Source organism: Pinus tabuliformis, chromosome J (genome assembly GCF_031772625.1).
Source record: "Pinus tabuliformis cultivar Carrire ecotype Pingquan chromosome J, CPIR1, whole genome shotgun sequence".
Lineage (NCBI taxonomy): Eukaryota > Viridiplantae > Streptophyta > Pinopsida > Pinales > Pinaceae > Pinus > Pinus tabuliformis.
This window is the reverse complement of record NC_142295.1, coordinates 460,875,396-460,884,022: the sequence shown is the minus strand read 5'-3', so window position 1 is coordinate 460,884,022 and position 8,627 is coordinate 460,875,396. Positions and strand designations below refer to the sequence as shown.

Genomic DNA, 8,627 nt, shown 5'->3' with positions numbered 1-8,627 from the left:
GCTCTGCGGGCTCTTTTCCAGATGAGCAGTGTTTCCTGGAACAATGGATCTTAGGAGATCTGCCAAATTCAGGCAAGAATGCCCCGGCAGGAGGGCTCCAATACAATGAAAGTCAGTGGCATCGTGGTCCTGGGAGAACTCCGCTTGACTGGACAACGAGAATGAAGGTGCCTGTACCGCTAGTTACCAATTCTACAGATTTCAACTTCACTGGGCGTGGATCAGAGTTGCGCAGCGAAAGCATGGGTTGTTGCCCTTCAAGGCATTATCTCTCACCCCCTCCCAAGGAACAGGTTGTAGAAATCACGAGGCCTGAAGAAAATGGAGATGATCCTGAACCTGATTCTATTCCACCATTCACAGAGTGTTCCCTTGAGGAGCTCAGAGCTGCTACAAATTACTTCAATTCTGATAATATCGTGTCCGAAAGTGGAAAGAAGGCTCCCAATGTTGTCTATAAGGGAAGGATGGATAGCAATCAGTGGATTGCAGTGAAAAAGTTTCCCAAAGTAGCTTGGCCTGATGCCAAACAGCTTGTGGATGAAGCCTGGGGAGTTGGGCGACTGCGGCATGAGAGACTGGTCAATTTAATAGGGTATTGCTGTAAAGGAGATGAACGACTTTTAGTTGCAGAGTACATGCCTAATGACACACTTGTAAAACATTTTCTTCACTGGGAGAAGCAGACAATGGAATGGGCTATGCGTTTGAGAGTTGCCCTTTACATTGCTCAAGCCTTAGAGCATTGTAGTAATGAAGGCCGACCCCTGTACCATGACTTAAATGCCTACAGGGTGCTTTTTGATCAAGAGGGGGACCCTCGTCTTTCATGCTTCAGGCTTATGAAAAACAACAGAGATGGAAAGAGCTACATCACAAATCTTGCCTACACACCTCCTGAATATCTAAGAACTGGAAGGGTCACACCTGAAAGCGTTATCTACAGTTATGGCACTGTTCTTTTGGATCTCTTAAGTGGAAAGCACATTCCTCCCAGCCATGCTCTTGATTTGATACGGGGAAAAAATATGCTACTACTAATGGATTCCCACTTAGAAGGGAAATTTCCAACAGAAGAAGGAACTGAGCTTGTGCGCATTGCTTCACGTTGTTTACAATATGAACCACCAATCTTACTTAAGCTAGATCCATCGTGCATTCTCTCCATATTCTCTGTCCATTTATGTTTTCTTGCATTCATTAGTTCGGATCTCAAACAACCGTTCATTCCTCTTGAAGGTGCAAATCTAGCGTGGGTTCTTGCATCTGAATCTTGTTTATGTCCCTTTCTCCATTAAGGGGGGATGTTAGAAATTAATGGAGAATAGGTTACGTAGTTATGATTTACTCTTTATTTGACATTCAGTTCCTATTAATTAGGAATCTGTTTTTGCCTATATATCTATTTAATTCTTGATGATTAGTGAATAAGATGAAGCGAATGCATTTGCTGGGGGAGCTCTTGGTGATCTGCACCTGTGAGCTCCCGTGTGTTTGTCCAAACTTCTGTCTTCTGCATTTCTTATCAAGAATGGGCTACTCTAGCCAATCACACCTTTGTGAATATGGAAATAATCTAAGAAAATTATTGGGAAGTGTCACTGAAAATGCTAAAGACAATGTTGTCGATAATATGAATAATTTCAATAAATGTGGTAGAGCAACAATAGAGGTTAAAGGATGAAGAAAAAAAAGGTGAAAGTTTGTGTGAGTTTGTGGAATAGACTCACTAACATGTTGTATTATGAGTCACACATCTTAATTGTAAGCAAGTATATGGTGTTTTGTAGTGGTATTTGTAAAGTATGTACCAGTAACTCTAAGACTTGGAGTGTGTAACGTAAGCCTGATCAGGCATGTGTACCCCCATAAAGTTTGTGGTAATATTAAAACCACTTTGGAAGTGTAGGTTTGTGGTAAGCTAGAAAAAACTTGTGACAATGTATGTAAGTGTAGGTTTGTGGTAATTAGGAAATCACTTTGCAATGTAGGTTTGTGGTAATCTAGAAACCATGTGCGAGAGTGAAGTGGACAGGGATTCCTACAAGCATGGTTTAAGGTTAGCCAGCAAAACCCTATGCATGGTTTAGGGTAAGTCGATAAAACCCAGAGCATGGTTATGGTTAATCTGAGAAAACCCATGATGATGATGATGGAGGGGGATTTACAGGTATAGGTATAGGTATGCAAATAATGGTTGACTGAACCATGTACATGAAGGACATCCTAGTAGACTGGAAATTGTAGTGGTTGGTACTCATGCATTCTGATAGATGGTTGTTCCTTTATATGAACGTAAGAATATTTTTTTGATCATGTTTGTAAACATTAGGACCACAGTTAGACTTTGTTGATTGAGATCGAGACAAGTAGTCATTAAAGGGGGGACTTGGAAAATATAATTCCTACTTGTCTTTGGTGTGCTCATCAATTCTAGAATGAGTATGTTCCTATTAGTTAGGAGTTTTTTGAGGTCTAGTTGGTTGAGAGATTCTCTCCAACTAGTTAGCTTCCTAGATTGGTGTGTGGTTGAGATATTCACTCAACCAAGAGATTGTATGTCCAAGATAGACTAGTTATCTCGAGACATAACTTGATGTATTTATATTGTATTATTATTTTCATGTGAATACAATTTTGAGTGTGCATTATCAAAATTTGATATGGAAAGGAATCCTTCTTAATCATTTAGAAGCAATACAACAAACCTTATTTCCCTAGTCTAATGCCCTCACTTTGTTCAACATGTTCATTCTCTCTCAACCTCTCTATGCTCATATCTTTTAGTATGTGTTCTACTCTTCTTTATTTTTTTGATAGATAATTGGGAAACTTAAGAGATGATACAATTCCTTTAGTGGCATGAGGAGATGATTCATGACCTATAAGATCTTATTCCACAAACTCAAGTCAAATATGTCAATTTAACAGCTCAAGTGGAAGCAAATATGGGTGTTCTTATTTAATAGAAGAAAATTTTAAAGAGTGTTGAAGGTGAAAGTGAGGTGCTTCAAGGAAAATTTGACATCCTGTCATACAAATATTAGCTTGAGTCTTAGAATTCTTCTTCAACAACAAATTCTATAATAGGGAAAAAAGAACATGTAGTCTTTGAACACCTAGATGTTTAGGCACCTGAGACTAATTAGGCAACAACTAAAACAATGGGTAATTAGATTAAATCATATTGATTCTATTTACTGAGGCTAATTTGGCAACAACTAAAATGATGGGCAATAATATTAAATCAGATTGATTCTATTGTATTTGAAAATATGCGAATGCTCCATATATAATAAGAGACCTATACTATACAATATTTTTTTGGACTACTGATTTCCTATCCATCTATACTAGATATCTATAAGCCAAGTTTTTTGTTTTAATAAACTAGTGACCTCTTTACCAAACTCTTTCTTGGTTGTAATTCTATTGTATATATTTACCACATATTTTAATTAATATAATATCTACCAATCATTAGTTAAAAAATTAACTCTTTTAAATTTATTTACAATAGAAAATTTATAAATTTATAAAATATTATTTTCAAAATCACAATTTCCATCATCAAAATTTTTCCAATAATATATTATTTTTTTTAATAAAAAATAATTATGAAAAAATGTCAATAAACAACTTTTTCATATACCAATTTGGAAAACTATACAATACTTAACCATTTTTTTTTTATTTTACATTTTTTTCAACTAAAATTATTTTATTAATAATCATTTTCTCTACTTGAATACCTTCAAAATAGACAATAAAATTTCACTACACAATTAAAAAAAAGTTACTCAAGCAAGAATACACTTTCATCCAAGGGTAAAACCTTGTTTTCATCTATATTATTATATGTAAATTTTCCTAACAACCTAATCTCAAACATATGATATGAAAGATAAAATGACTGGAAGATGCGTTGCACCTCTCACGTGGGACAATGCTCACACTAGAGACCACTGACACTAACATTCATCAAGCCAGCAATCAAACAAATATATAGAATTACAATATAGTTTAGTAGTTTGAACAAACTCCCAAAAAACATGATCTTGAAACTATTGAGGTCTAATTAGGACACTCATTCCTAACAAATATTTAACAAAACATTACAATCTCTAATAATAGCAAATTCTATAATTCTCCATTATTGTAATACCCTCCCTTAATGGAGAAATGTGTTCTCTACCACACCTAACTAAAATTTTGAATTTCCAAGAGGCTATGTAAAGATGTCAACCACCTATTCCTTGGTTATACAATAGACTAAATTAAACTCCTTAGATTGCATTGAAAAAAATATAGTGAGAATCAATGTGTTTTGATCTTGCATGATATACAAGATTGTTTTCTTGATGGAGAATTGATTATCACATTTGATATTCATTGGTGTTTTCTGTTCTTCTCTCACATCTTCAATAACTAGCCTCAACCAAATTGCTTCACAAGTAGTAATGCACAAATATTTTTACTCAGCTTCAGCGGATGAAAATGAAACAATTGGTTGTTTCTTATTGCTCCAAGACACAATTATTGATCCAGGGCTAAATACATATCCTAAAGTTGATCTTCTATCATGAAGATTTCAGGCCCAATTGGAAATAGAATAACCTATCAACTCAACATCAAAATCATCTGCATATTTAATACTAAAATTAATAGTCCCTTTTAGATACCAAAGGACTCTCTTCATTTATTTCCAGTGGCTTCCAGGAGCCATTTCCATGAAATAACTCATAATTATAATTGAATATGCTATGCCCAACCTAGTTGTAGTGTGATAGTTTAAACTTCCCACCAACTTACAATATAGTGTACCTTCCACCTCTCTTGTCTCATTATCACTATAGAGTTTAGCATTCTTTTCTAAAGGTATTGATATTTCCTTACATTGATCCATTTGAGTCTTTTGAGTAACTCTCTTATATATTTTCTCTATGTAACCAATGTCCGACTAACTTCTCTCTAGATTTGAAGACTTAAGCAATAATGCAATTCACCAAGGTCTTTCATTTCAAAAATTTGTGACAACTTTTTTTTAACTTAATCAATTAAATAAGATGAATTGGCTATTATAATAAGATCATCAACATACATGGAAATTAAAGATGAAACATTCCCCTTCTAATTTGATTTGATATACAAGTTAGGATCACTCTTACTTTTCATAAAACATTTCTTAAGGAAGAAAGAGTCAATCTTCACATACCAAGATCTTGGTGCTTATTTTAATCCATATAATGCTTTGTTTAATTCACAAAAAAGTTTATTTTGATCTTTCTTTACAAATACTTCTAGCTAGAAATAATATACTTCTTCATTTAGCTCCTCATTAAAAAAAGCACACTCATTACCATATTGTTATGTGAGTCACACCTATTGTAAGAAGTCTATATGTTGTATTTTAAGTTTATGCAGTGGTCCTAAATAATGTATGTACTTGGTAACTCCACGAGTTGGAGTGTATATTATACCAAGTTAGTTGTGATGTAAGCTTGATGAGACATGTATATCCTTATGTATTTTGTGGTAATAACAAAACCACCTTGTAATTGCGGGTTTGTTGTAATCCATGAATCACTTTATAGTGCAGGTTTGTGGTAAGCTAGAAACTGCTTGTGAGAGAGAAGTTGAAAAGGATTCTTGTAGCATGGTGTAGAATCATCTGACATAACCCTAAGTATGGTTTATGGTCAACCGAGAAAACCCTAAGAATGGTTGAAGATCAATGGAAAAAACCCTAAGCATGGTTGAAGGTTAGCTGACAAATTGGATTACAACAAACCTGTAGCGCAAAGTGGTTTCTGACTTACCACAAACTTGTACTTACAAGGTGGTTTTAAGATAACCAAAAACTACATGGGGTTATACATGTCTCATTAGGCTTACATCAAAATTGACTAGGTACAATACACACTCCAACTCATGGTATTACCATGTACATATATTATCTAGGACCACTAAATCAACTTAAAGCATAACATATAGACTTTCTACAATAGGTGTGACTCATAGAAAAATATTGTAATAAGTCTATTTTATTTCACACAACCTAACCTACATATGTCCATCATCCAATATGAGTTGATACTCCAATATCTCTATTGTGTCTAGTACCTCTCTATCCTTTCTGCATCACACTCTCACATAGTGGACATATTTGTCTCCATTTTCAACATCTCATTTAATGATTTTCTTAGATCTCTTTACTTCATGTGTCATTTGTTAGAGTATATATTTATAACAAAATAACTATACCTATATTGAGTTAGCTAGGGTCAATAAGGCTCAATATGTGTAAGATTCGAAATACATAAAAGACTTATCACCATGTTCTACACATGTTGGCATAGCTCCCAATAAGCTGCATTCCAAGCTTCCAGAAAATCCTTGCTATTCTTTGTGGTGCCATCACCTTTTGCACCATACTGATGAACATTAAAGGTAGCACCAGAATCCATTATTTCATTTAAATAGGAGCATATAGAACTCACTTCTAGAAAACCCATTAAACTCTAATCTCATTGAAAGAGAGAGCTTCATCTCTATTGAAAAAACAAATGACTACCTCTATACTACCAACGACAATCACGATTCTTTTTCAAGAGTAAGCTAAAATCCAAGATGTTGGATTTTATTTTATTTTTATAACGCTTCTTGATTTAGGTTTGAAACCCCAATGTTCCATAGAAAGAGATTGAGCCTTTCTAAGCACAAATCCTATTTCTTCATGTAAATTCATTGTGCCCACTCATTTCCTCTGGAATAAAGAGTAGTAACTTTTATCGCGCTGAACAAATCATGCATCACCACTAAACTGCTATCTCAAAATTTTGTTGGTATTCTCTAGGGATGTTGTTAATATCAAATGCATAAGGTGTGCATTTTAGAGTTGCTAAACTCGAAACACTTGGACTACTTTCACTTAAAAAGAGAGGAGGAAGTCTCCTCTATAATCCATTGTATTGCTAGTTTAGATATTCCCATAGGAGTTACCAAAACATTGTCATCCCTTGCTTATAGTATAATGTGTAGGATGGCGTTTTGTCAAAAGTTTTCTTTCTTATGTTGTTGAAGAAAATAACAAACGAACATCCATCTACCATGACATTTTTTAAACTGCAGATTTCGAGAATATCTCTAAATCTGATAGTCAAGAGAGAAGTCAATTATTTGACCTCTTTGGACTATCATATTTCAAAATATTCTTGGAATCTACAATCATCATAAGGATGCCCCATGACATATGTTGTAAAACATACTTCTATGTATTTTTCCTTCCGTAAGAGGGGAATTGTGAAAACCATCTGCCCTATCCCCATGACTCTACAAAGGTGTGATGATCGACCTTCTCATCTTTTGACTTTTCAAACTGATCTACAACACGTGGTTCTTCACACCATTGGTTGATTTTTTGGTGGAACATATGCTATGCATCCTTGGTGTGAAATGCATAGCCTGTTGACTAGGACACATGGCTAGGGAGTTGCTCCAACATTTATCGTAGATGATAAGGACTCTTCTGGGATTATGTAAGAACAACTCCCACGTTCTCTCCTCCTTTGGATTCTCACTAAAAGGATCAAAACATAAAACATTCACTACAAAAAGTAAACTATTGTACTCTCTCTATATTGCCTTGCCTTCTGATGAGGGAGTCAGGTCTACGTTCACTTCGATACAACACATTTTCTATTGATTAAATAATGATATTATATATAAATATATAAAGTATTATCTCAAGATAGATATAATTGTTCCTAAAGGTGCAAAGGTACACCAAATGAATAAAAGATTTAGGAATTGTTAATTAGCAACACGAGCTAACGTTGGCACTACAATAGTAGGTTATCCTATCACTTTAATGTGTTATGTGGAAGTTGAATCAACTTAGAATTTGAATTTTGTTGAGAGAAAGGGGAGAAGGATGAAAATTGGATGAAAATTGGGATTCTTACAATTATAAATGTAAAATGCTAGTATATTTTTATCATTTTTTTATGAAATTTCAAATGTTAATTAGTTTATATTTTTAATTTATGTTTTTACATCTATTTAATATAATTACAAAATTATCCCCGGATGCGGGTGATTAAAGGGATGGGACGCGCGATTAAAGGCGGCCACCTGCCAGCCATGCGCAGCAGCGAGGATCCCACATGGGAGCAGGCCTGTTATCAGCCGCGCAGGAGTGGGTTGTTTGGCATACACCAGGGGAGCTTTAATGCTCCGTCCACCTCTGTACGCAAGCCAGGGTCCGGCTCCTTGGCTCCCATGAAGGTTGCAGTAATGGCGGGCGGGCTTCGAGGCGCAGGCAGGTATGATAAATACAGTTGTGGGTTGGGCTTCACTGCGCATACTTACGGTCTGTTCATTGTTCAAACTCAGGGTATGTTTATGCAACCTCTGGAGCTGTGAGCAGCTCCAAGTGGCTGCCTTTCTGTCTGGGCTAACCCCCCGCCTGTTCGTGGTCTCCCCGAGACTGTTTTGGTTCTCAATTTCGCTCTGCGCTCTATACATTTGGGCCTTGCAATCATGGTTCGGCCTCGACAGCGAATGCTCAGCGGTCGAGGCACCTCTCGTGGAGGATCTTCGCGCCCTCCTGTAGATGAAATTTCTCC

The 8,627-nt window shown here is 35.7% G+C and overlaps 1 pseudogene; it reads left to right on the top strand.

Moving 5' to 3' along the window:
* The first annotated feature begins 240 nt into the window (after window positions 1-240).
* On the top strand, window positions 241-1,298 carry LOC149227827 (serine/threonine-protein kinase BSK1 pseudogene; annotated as a pseudogene).
* Window positions 1,299-8,627: the final 7,329 nt, after the last annotated feature.